The sequence below is a fragment of the Chiloscyllium plagiosum genome, unplaced genomic scaffold (genome assembly GCF_037043375.1).
Source record: "Chiloscyllium plagiosum isolate Xiang-an unplaced genomic scaffold, Cpla_swu_hap1 HiC_scaffold_3, whole genome shotgun sequence".
Lineage (NCBI taxonomy): Eukaryota > Metazoa > Chordata > Chondrichthyes > Orectolobiformes > Hemiscylliidae > Chiloscyllium > Chiloscyllium plagiosum.
Genome location: NW_028270141.1, coordinates 131412128 through 131424406, shown reverse-complemented (window position 1 = coordinate 131424406; position 12279 = coordinate 131412128). Strand labels below are relative to the sequence as shown.

General features: G+C 44.3%; 1 long non-coding RNA gene across 1 annotated transcript in view; it reads left to right on the top strand.

Annotated features, from left to right (window-relative positions):
* Window positions 1-12279, top strand: part of LOC148151349 (uncharacterized) — a 54018-nt gene that overhangs the window by 22344 nt on the left and 19395 nt on the right. The window lies entirely within an intron of this gene.

The window sequence follows — 12279 nt, the reverse complement described above, 5'->3', positions numbered from 1 at the left end:
TTCTGTCCAATTATCGTCTTTATTCCCTCCTCGAAGGAGAGAGGAGCCGTATTAATGGAGCTGAAAGTGGGCAGTGCAGCTTGTTATTTTGGGGCAGATGGAGAGGTGTCCTAAGTGAGTGAGTAGCTGGTGCAGAGGGCATGCAGGGTTAGTGGTGCCAGGGGTTGGGGAAGGATGGCACTTCATGAGGGAAGGTGTTGCCGTGAGAGCAGTAGAGAATGAGTCTTGGTGGGAATTAAGTACTGTAACGCCATGGGGTCACACCCCACCCCCTCCACCCCCACCCCGGCTATTTTAAACCAGCAACACAGTAATCTGTCAAAATTTGAGAGGCCAAGAACTATCCCAAAGGTCCCTATTTAAAGTAAAAATTAACAATTTTATTTCTTAGTGTATACCAGAGAATAAATAACCAACAATTATTTACAACTCCTTCTTCTAACCTACCTTTTATCTTTCCCTGCTATAATACTAGTCTGATAAAACCCCCGATTAAGATTTACCAAAAGTTTAAATTTCAAAACCAGCCAGCTGTCGAATCTTCTCTTTATATCTTCCTCTGTCTTCTTTTCTTTTTCTTAGGGTTTCTGTTTCACAGGTCACTGATCAATAAAGGTACCTTTAAGTGAGCTATTCTCTGGGCAGTCTGCATGTGTTGGTGGCTTGGCAGTCCTTGCCCAAGTCTTCAATTTTTCCCCGATCTTGTACCACCAAAGCCTTGGATTGTGTTATTAGCTTTTAAGATATTGTCAATATACTCAATTCAAACTTGATTGGAGTTTGGTTTTTTGTTGGGGTATAATTTAAACTGATTGGCCGAATTTGAATTTGTTTTTATCTCCAGGCAACCATCTCCCCTAGCTGCTGAACCAAAAGGTTACATTGCATCTTGTTCAGAACACTTGGCGCTGTCAGGTAGTTCTGCTGGCTTTTAGCTCTCTCAAAGGTACAGTCACATTATACCTTCATAGCAATGCATTAGCTGAGACAGCGAATTGGAGGGAACAGATGGTGGCTCTTACACTGGCAGACCTTGACCGTGCGTGTTGTGCATTCCCCCCGAGGCTACTTTCACCCAATTGGCAATCTTGAACCTGGCCTAGTGAGCTGTCCCCACTGATCCTGAGGGAAGTCTTGCCTGTGACTCAAATGAGGATGCAAAGAGGTGTCAGGGAGACTGAGATGAGTTGAGTATGTGGGCAAGAGCAGGGAAGATGGAATATAACATGGAGAAGAGTCTGACTTTGGACAGAGGACTGAAGATGTACAATTTTTCTTAAATGATGAGAGGCCATAAAGAGTTGTACAAAGGGAGCAAGCTTGGACGTCTCTGACAGCAGGTACAACATGCTATTCAGCAGGCAAACAGTACATTGGCCTTCAGTTTAATAGCTGTTGAATACAGGTACAATGAAGTCTTCCTTCATTTGTATAGAGTACACCCAAAGTGTTGTGTGTATTTTTTGTTCCTTTACCGAAGGAAGGATGAATCTGCCAGAGAGAGAGTAGTGCAAAGCTTTCCTAGACTGATCCCTGGCTTCGTTGGACTGTCCTCTGATGTCAGCTGAAGGAGACTGGGCCTGTAATCTCTAGAGTTTGGAAGAATGAGAGGCAATCCCAGAGAAACTTAAAACATTTTTAAAGAGACAGATGGAGTCAATACTGAAAGGGTTTGTTCCCCAGGCTGTGGGTTGTAGCAACAGGGTGTGCAGTCTCAGAATACAAGGCTGAGATGATGAGGGACTTCTTCATTCAGTGGATGATGAATCTGAGAAATTCCCTGTCCCAAGGTAAGTTCAAAACAGAGGTTGATAGATTTCGAGCTATTGATGATATCACAGATTATGGGCAGAGAGTGCGGTGACGGTGATCAGCCATGATCCAGCATGATAGAGGAGGCTGGATGACCTAAAACTGCTTCCTCCCCACCATGTTCCAATACTCAAACAGCTATCAGTAAGATGGTATCCATTTTAAAACTGTTCCGTGTTCCAATAACCAAACAGCTACCAGTAAGATGGCACCTGCTATAAAACTGCCCCATGCTCCAATATTCAAACAGTTTTCAGTAAGATGGTACCCGCTATAAAACTGCCCTTCCCGTGTTCCAATACTCAAACAGCTATCAGTAAGATTGTACCTGCTATAAAACTGCCCCCATGTACCAATACTCAAACAGTTATCAGTAAGATGGTACCCGCTATAAAACTGCCCTTCCCGTGTTCCAATACTCAAACAGCTATCAGTAAGATGGTACCCGCTATAAAACTGCCCCCGTGTTCCAATACTCAAACAGTTATCAGTAAGATGGTACCCGCTATAAAACTGCCCTTCCCGTGTTCCAATACTCAAACAGCTATCAGTAAGATGGTACCCGCTATAAAACTGCCCTTCCCGTGTTCCAATACTCAAACAGCTATCAGTAAGATTGTACCTGCTATAAAACTGCCCCCGTGTTCCAATACTCAAACAGTTATCAGTAAGATGGTACCTGCTATAAAACTGCCCTTCCCGTGTTCCAATACTCAAACAGCTATCAGTAAGATTGTACCTGCTATAAAACTGCCCCCGTGTTCCAATACTCAAACAGTTTTCAGTAAGATGGTACCCGCTATAAAACTGCCCCCGTGTTCCAATACTCAAACAGCTATCAGTAAGATTGTACCTGCTATAAAACTGCCCCCGTGTTCCAATACTCAAACAGTTATCAGTAAGATGGTACCTGCTATAAAACTGCCCTTCCCGTGTTCCAATACTCAAACAGCTATCAGTAAGATTGTACCTGCTATAAAACTGCCCCCGTGTTCCAATACTCAAACAGCTATCAGTAAGATGGTACCCGCTATAAAACTGCCCCCGTGTTCCAATACTCAAACAGTTATCAGTAAGATGGTACCTGCTATAAAACTGCCCTTCCCGTGTTCCAATACTCAAACAGCTATCAGTAAGATTGTACCTGCTATAAAACTGCCCTTCCCGTGTTCCAATACTCAAACAGTTATCAGTAAGATGGTACCCGCTATAAAACTGCCCCCGTGTTCCAATACTCAAACAGTTATCAGTAAGATGGTACCCGCTATAAAACTGCCCTTCCCGTGTTCCAATACTCAAACAGCTATCAGTAAGATGGTACCCGCTATAAAACTGCCCTTCCCGTGTTCCAATACTCAAACAGCTATCAGTAAGATTGTACCTGCTATAAAACTGCCCCCGTGTTCCAATACTCAAACAGTTATCAGTAAGATGGTACCCGCTATAAAACTGCCCTTCCCGTGTTCCAATACTCAAACAGCTATCAGTAAGATGGTACCTGCTATAAAACTGCCCTTCCCGTGTTCCAATACTCAAACAGCTATCAGTAAGATGGTACCCACTATAAAACTGCCCCCGTGTTCCAATACTCAAACAGTTATCAGTAAGATGGTACCTGCTATAAAACTGCCCCCGTGTTCCAATACTCAAACAGCTATCAATAAGATGGTACCCACTATAAAACTGCCCCCGTGTTCCAATACTCAAACAGTTATCAGTAAGATGGTACCCACTATAAAACTGCCCCCGTGTTCCAATACTCAAACAGCTATCAGTAAGATGGTACCCACTATAAAACTGCCCCCGTGTTCCAATACTCAAACAGCTATCAGTAAGATGGTACCCACTATAAAACTGCCCCCGTGTTCCAATACTCAAACAGCTATCAGTAAGATGGTACCCACTATAAAACTGCCCTTCCCGTGTTCCAATACTCAAACAGCTATCAGTAAGATGGTACCTGCTATAAAACTGCCCCCGTGTTCCAATACTCAAACAGCTATCAGTAAGATGGTACCTGCTATAAAACAGCACCCCATATTCCAATACTCAAACAGCTATCAGTAAGATGGTACCCACTATAAAACTGCACCCGTGTTCCAATACTCAAACAGCTATCAGTAAAATGGTACCTGCTATATGTTTCAACCTTCCTTGCCTTTTGACCAAACATCCGTGTACTAAATCCCTCAGTGTGTTTCTCAGTGCAAGATTGGTTCCACCTGAGGAGATGCTTTCGATGCCTGAGGTCCAACTGCCAAAATAAGTCCTCCTCAACTAGCTCAAGGGAGGCACTCAGATAAGAGGTGAACAAAGGAAGCATATCAGAGGGTCCCTGTAGGCTTCCCTTAAGAAATGCAACATAGACGTCAACATGTAGGAGATCTTGGTTTGGAAGAATCCGACTTGGAGGAAACTCCTGTGCAAAGGGACACAATTCTTTGAGACCTCCTGTCAACAAGGGAAGGTACTCATAAAGAGCTGGAGAAAGGAATGCAGAACGCCTCAAAGATAAGGACCACTTCCCACTCCCAGAAGCGTATGATCAGAGATGAGACTCTAGGATCAGGCTCATCGGCCACACAAAGAGCCCATGAGCAGTGACAGGGAATCTTCAAGGTGGGAAATCGATCCTGTCAGCCAGGTTAAGTCAGTGAACATACATGGGCAGCCCCAGTTAGAAAATACATCTCGTTGAAAACGGTCAGGCAACTTTGAAGAGTTCAGGCAGCTCGGGGGGAGAGAGGGCTAAAGTACACCGGATGGTTCTCCTTGGAGTGGGGAACATAATAAGGAGCATTATTGGGGAGTTTTAATGAGGAGGAGATCTCAGCAACAGTGGCAGGGAGGGAGATCAGCAATCAGAGGTCATATACTGAACTGAGCAGGGACACAGCGAGCAGGAGAAGAAACCTCTTCATTTTCCAGCGATCTTTTCAGCATGTTGTTGTGATCTTGGATGAAAGCAAAATACTGGCAAGGTTGGAGATCTGAAATAAGAACAGACAGTGCTGGTCAGACACAACAACAGGTCTGGCAACATTGAAGATGAAATTGTTCAAATCAAATAAGAGATGCTTTTTAATCCACGAGAGCACTGTCTGAAATGATGGTGGAAACCGTCTCAATAGTAAATTAAGTTTTTTGCATATTTCGGATGTGGGTGTCACTAACTCGGCCAGAACTAATTGCTCAGCCAGAATTGCCCAGAGGACAGCTAAGGGTCACCCACATTGCTGTGGATTTGGACTCACAGACTAGGCAAAGACAGCAGCTTCCTTCCCAAAATCAATTGTCAATGGTTACATGATCATTGTTGTCACAGACTCCCTACAGTGTGGAAACGGGCCCTTCGGCCCAACAAGTCCACACCAACCCGTCCAAAGAGTATCCCACCCAGACCCATTTCCCAACCCTATTAATCTACATTTCCCCTGACTAATACACCTAACCGACACATCCCTGAACAGTATGGGCAATTTAGCATGGCTAATTCACCTAACCTACATGTCTTTGGACTGAGGGAGGAAACGGGAGCAAACCAATGCAGACACAGGGAGAATGTGCGAACTCCACATAGACAGTCACCCAAGGCTGGAATTGAACCCAGGTCCTTAGTGCTGTGAGATAGCAGTGCTAGTCACTGAGACTTTTATTTAAGGCATCCCATTGAACTTAAATCTAAGTATCTGCCTACGGTGGGGTCCAAACCCATTGTCCCCAGAACATAGGGCTCTGAAATAATTGTTCATCGACAATATCACAACACCACCACCGCTCCGTGAGCTCACATTTAGAAGTGGCACATAAGACATTCCAATCAATGTATTATGACATAGTTTTGAAGCAAGTGGGACTTCTGGCTCAGAGGCAATGACACCAAAACTGTGTCACTTCATGCCTCCAATTCATCTGAGGATCTCTCCTCAGGAAGGAAAAATATGGTAATGCCATGAGGTAAGAACAAGGCAACAAAGCTGTGGGATTAGTTGCGAGTTCTTTAGCTAGGCCAAATGGCCTTCCGTGCTGTATTCCTCACAGTCCTTTTTTCTGCTTAGTTGCAGAAACACATCGTCAATCATTAACTACAGCAGCATTGAGGGAACACTGGCGTTCTGATCGGAAATCCACAAACATGGACTTATCTCAACCAAGCTGTCAAGGACTGATCAAAGGCATTACCAAAACAGAAAGATCCACATGTGTTTAGGGGAGAGAGACCCACAGACTGCATTCTGGGAACACAAGTACTTGTCCTGGTTTCTTGATCAGGAAGAGCGTCAGTACAGGAGAAAGCCAGAGAGAGGTAAAGGAAGCCAAATAGAAGCTGCTTAAACATTGGGAGTTTAGACATTTTTTATCAAATGGAACTCAGCAAATCTCTTCCATCAAAGAAGCAGTTATTTTGACACATGTTTGTTCATTTGTACATTGCTTGGCTGGTTTGGTGACAACTCTGGAGGGGTTGATGAAGATAGGCAGGTCAACGCAATAATGTCCGATTAGTTTTTTTAAAAACACTCAGTTCGGAGCATATGTCAAGAATAACAAAGGAATGGGTTAGGCAATGGCAGACTCTGAAAGCTGTCTGTCAAAAGGCAAATAGGAGAAGAATGTCTCCTCAATTGATAAAAACTAACATTTCTAAACAGCTCTCAAATCGGAGAGACAACTGACAGAATTTTTACACTGTGATTGAAAACTGACAGCTGAGCAGGTGTTGATTTAAAAGGGAGAAAAATTCAGCTCTCAACATTCCCACCTCGGGTGACTGTCTGTGTGGAGCTTGCACATTCTCCCTGTGTCTGCGTGGGTTTCCTCTAAGTACTCCGGTTTCCTCCCACAGTCCAAAGATGTGTAGGTCAGGTGAATTGCCATGCTCAATTGCCTATAGTGTTCAGTGTAATAGTCAAGGCTAAATATAGGGTAGGGGGATGGGTCTGGGTGGGTTACTCTTCGGAGGGTCAGTGTGGACTTGTTGGGCCAAAGGGCCTGTTTCCATACTGTAGGAAATCTAATCTAATCATCTCCAGTGACACTAAAAAGTCTCGTGTCATCCTGTTGGGATCTTATACAACACAGCATCTTGGGAACGATGTGGACAATGCCAATGTGTGCCAGAGGCCTGTGAACGCTCTCTCGACATTGCCCTGCCCAATCAGTTGCTGAGGTGTCGGGATACCTGATTAACACCCACAGTCCCTGCAATAAGGGCTAAGCTATGAGTCGGCTTACAATGATACTCTTTAGGAGAGCCACTCAACCAGTTACAGATGGAATGCTTTTGTTTTGACTTTAATTGTGCAAGCTCACGGGACACTGTGCTAGGCTGTTCTAGAATTTTGGCAATTACTCCTGCCCCAGAGGAATACCTGTTGTATTCTCTGAGTCTGTAGCATGGCATAGGGAGGGCAGATCGAAAAACTTTCAAGAAGACCTTTAGGCCAAATACCATTCAGGCCACACAAGTGCCAGACAATGACCATCAACAGCAAGAAAGATTATAACTATCATCTATTGACCTTCAATGGCATCCACCTTCACTGAATATCCATTGTCGACACCTTCGGAGTTACCACTCACCCCAAAATCAACTATCCATATAAATATTGTGGATACAAGTGCAGTTCAGAGACTAGAAATCTTGCAATGGATAATTTATCTCCTGATTCCCAAAAGCCTGTCCACCATATACAAGGCACAAATCAGGAGTGTGATAGAATGATCCCCACTTGCCTGGATGGGTGCAGCTCCAACAACACTCAAGAAGCTTGACATCATCTAGGACGAAATAGCTCACTTGATTGGTACCACATCCACATACATTCATTCTCTTCCCCCAGTAACAGCAGTGTGTACCGTCTACAGGAACTACTGCAGAAATTTATCAAGACTCCTCAGACAGCACCTTCCAAACCCACAACCACTTCCAGCTAGAGGACAGGAGCATCAGAGACATGGGATCGCTACTTACAGTAAGTTCCCCATTAAGCCACGTGCCTTCTTAACTTGGAAATATATCCTTGTTCCTTCTGTGTCATTGGGTCGCCTTGTGGGTCTACCAACAGCAGGTGGACTGCAGTGGTTCATGAAGGCAGCTCACCACCACCTTCTCAAGGGGCAACAAGGGACGGGCAATAAATGCTGAACAAACCAGAGATGTCCACATCCACAAACCAGGGAACAGTGGCAGAGAAACATGAGATAACTAAGATTAACACCCTCTCAGCCAGCTAAATGCTGTAAGGTCAGAATCCAGGGATGAGGCACTGTGGGGTATTTCTGATGGAGAAGTTCAAATTTAATCACCGGGCAGGTCTTTCTCTTTATTACTGAATAGCTATTATCTGAGCTACTGGGGCCCAACAGTCCACATTGTGCAGCACAGCCGAGGCTGGATTAGCAGACGAGATGCAAACATTTGCATTAACAATGAAGATATCATCTTCAAAATACCAGCTCCTCATTTGAATAATTAATCACCCACACTGTAAACAAACGACAACAGCACTACCAGCAGCCACTTTAAATGAGAGTGTTTTGTTGGATCAACGGATGGATGACAGGTTAATCGCGTGTTTTAATTACAGTGATTGTTAGTCTATCTTACTTATTCCCTTTCACGTATAATTATGTAGCACAGGGTGCCTTTTGGGAACTGACACCAAGTCTTTATGCAATTCGAACTGGATAGAGGTACCGGGAAAGTATGAAATTGCTGCTACATACCAGCTTGGTGCCTCAAACACAGCATCACGTTCTACACCTGAGACTTTTAACCAACTCCTCACCTATCCTGTCTCCTCAATGTCAATGTGCAAACTCTCAGGCACAGTTAGCCTGTTTTCAAGAGGGTCATCAGAGTTTCCTCGATCAAATGGCAAAGACAGATTATCTCATCACTTGTGAAAAACAACTCTGCAGAGGCCTCTACCGGTCACCAATCACCCTTCATGTACAAAGGAACAGTCCTTGACTTTAGTACTGCCTCATTCAGAATCAACTACCAGAGTGTCGGCATCTCTGACACTCCCCTTTCTACATGTCAGCCAGGACTCCTGGATGGGACCAGGTTAACAGGCCCAATCAGGGAACTCATATTCTCAGGACCAGCTAGCTGACCCCATTGCAATCTCTGCACTGTGCTTTGCTGCTTGTGGGATCTTCCTCTGCTTGTGCAGGTTTGCAAAGGATTTACAATGGACAGGAAATTAGGAAGCCAAGACAAACTTCAGGAATTTAGAGTGGAATTTCAGTGTACAGTCCATAAATGTGGGAAGCTGAAAATGTCATTTTTTTTTGGTCATACTATTTGTGTTTGCTGATCCCAAGGGAGACCTCCTCACCCAAGTTTGCATACCGTCAAAGAAGAGTTGGCCACTCAGCCCTTCTGGCCTGCTCCATCCCTCAAAAACATCATGGCTGATCTGATTTTAACCTGCGCTCCCGCATATCCCTGAGAAGCTTTCACCCCCTTGGCAACCAAAAATCTATCTCCCTCGGCCTTAAACACATTTAACGGTTCTGCATTCATTGCCTTTTGAGGATGGGAATTCCAAAGTCTCTCAACCCTCTGATAGAAGAGATGCTTCCTCATCTCCGAAGCAAAAACTGTCACCACAAGCAATAATCGCACCAACAAAAGAAGCCAACAAGCTCGTTTTTCAGGCATGGTTCCCAGTACCGAAACCAAATGACAAACTGCGGATCTCACACGGTTAAACTGAGCTGTGGATAGAGGGATTCATCCATTGTACCAGTGGATAAGAAGCCGGAAATGCGAGAAAATAAAACTCAATTATCACCAAGTGAGATGTGAATTGTGGCTTTTGGTGATTGCTTTGTGATGAGGAATCTGAAATTGTTTGTAAACATCATTACACCATTAGATGGCTTTGATCATTTTAATTATTTTAATCAACTCCACTTTGATTTCACATCTGTGCCAGAGATTTCTTTCAGAAGACATGTTTGCAGGAAGGATTACAAACAAGACTCTGCTTCTCTGTGAATTAAAGGCGTTTGACAAGGTTCCCCATGGGAGATTGATTAGCAAGGTTAAATCTCACAGAATACAGGGTGAACTCGCCATTTGGATACAGAACTGGCTCAAAGCTGGAAGACAGAGGGTAGTGGTGGAGGGTTGTTTTTCAGACTAGAGGCCTGTGACCAGTGGAGTGCCACAAGGATCGGTGCTGGGTCCTCCACTATTCATCATTTATATAAATGATTTGATGGGAGCATAAGAGATATATTAGTAAGTTTCCAGATGACATCATCGAGGAGAAAGTGAGGTCTGCAGATGCTGGAGATCAAAGTTGAAACTTTATTGCTGGAACAGCACAGCAGGTCAGGCAGCATCCAGGGAACAGGAGATTCGACGTTTCGGGCACAGGCCCTTCTTCAGGAAGAAGGGCCTGTGCCCGAAACGTCGAATCTCCTGTTCCCTGGATGCTGCCTGACCTGCTGTGCTGTTCCAGCAATAAAGTTTCAACTCCAGATGACATCAAAATTGGAGGTGTAGGGGACAGCGAAGAAGATTACCTCAGATTACAACAGGATCTTGATCAGATGGGCCATTAGGCTGAGAAGTGGCAGATGGAGTTTAATTCAGATAAATGCGAGGTGCTGCATTTTGGGAAAGCAGGACTTATACACTTAATGGTAAGGTCCTAGGGAGTGTTGCTGAACAAAGAGACCTTGGAGTGCAGGTTCATAGCTCTTTGAAAGTGGAGTTGCAGGTAGATAGGATAGTGATGAAGGCGTTTGGTATGCTTGCCTTTATTGGTCAGAATATTGAGTACAGGAGTTGGGAGGTCATGTTGCGGATATACAGGACATTGGTTAGGGCACTGTTGGAATACTGCATGCAATTCTGGTCTCCTTCCTATCGGAAAGATGTTGTGAAACTTGAAAGGGTTCAGAAAAGATTTACAAGATGTTGCCTGGGTTGGAGAATTTGAGCTATAGGGGGAGGCTGAACAGGCTGGGGCTGTTTTCCCTGGAGCATCAGAGGCTGAGGGGTTACCTTATAGAGGTTTACAAAGTTATGAGGGGCATGGATAGAATAAATAGACAAAGTATGTTTCCTCGGGTGTGGGAGTCAGAACTAGAGGGCATAGGTTTAGGGTGAGAGGGGAAAGATTTAAAAGAGACCTAAGAGGCAAATTTTTCACGCAGAGAGTGGTACATGTATGGAATGAGCTGCCAGAGGAAGTGGTGGAGGCTGGTACAATTGCAACATTTGAAAGTCACTTGGATGGGTATATGAATAGGAAGGGTTTGGAAGGATATGGGCCGGGTGCTGGCAGGTGGGTCTAGATTGGGTTGGGATATCTGGTCGGCAGATGGGTTGGACCGAAGGGTCTGTTTCCATGCTGTACATCTCTATGACTCTATGACTCTTTATCCAGAGAGCAAATATGACTTGAGAGCAGAGGTCAGCCAAAGGCCCCATTGGAACTACTCCAGTATTCAAGAAGGTCATGGCTAATCCTCAATTCCACGTTCCTACCTTTTCTGCATAACTCTCGATTCCCTTACTGATTACAAATCTATCTCTTTCGGCCTTGGATGTATTCAGGTGCCCCAGTCACGATAGTCCTTCGTGATCCATAATTCCACAGATTCACGAAACTCTGATAGAAGAATTTCCTTCACACCTCTGTCTTAAATGTGTAGCCCCTTACTCTGAGATGATGCTCTGTGGTCTCGTACTCTCCCACAGGGGGAAAACGTTATTCCACTTCTCCATCACCAAGCATTCAAATATCTTACATTTTTCCATAAGATTGCTTGTCGTTCTAAACTCCACCCACAATCTACTCAGCCTGTCCTCACAAGAAAACTCTTCCATACCAAGGGAATCTTCCCCAATGCCAATATATCTTTCCTTAGACAAGGTGCCCAAAACTGTTCACAGTATTCCAGCTGTGCTCTGACTCATGCCTCGTATAATGTCAGCAAAACCTCCCTGTTGCTATACTGTCTTCCCTTTGAAATAAAGACCAGCAATTTCTTCGCCTTCCTGATACCTGTTGAACTTGGACAGTAGCATTTAATGTTTCATGAACAAGGACCCTCAATTCCTTCTGTGTTTCAACTGTCTGCAGTGTACAAGGTTGAGGAATATACCACAGAGGAGGAAACTAATGAAGGCCATAACCTAGTTAAGCATGATAAACGGTTTAAGTTACGTATCTGTTAGTGGCAGTGATGGGGACTGTTGAAGATTGGTTCTGCTGTTGCTAAGGAATAAATAAAAACCAGGACGTTTGGGGTTTGCAAATTACTTCAGTTTCCACTTCATGGGGCTCTAGTTTTAAAATCTCATATCAAGTGCCCATTGTCAACATTGCAACACTCCCCCAGTGCATTGCGCAGAACAACACTGACATATTCCTCATTTACCAAGGGGGCGACCAGCTACAGAATTAAACAAAAGCTATGTTCACGTATTATAAACAC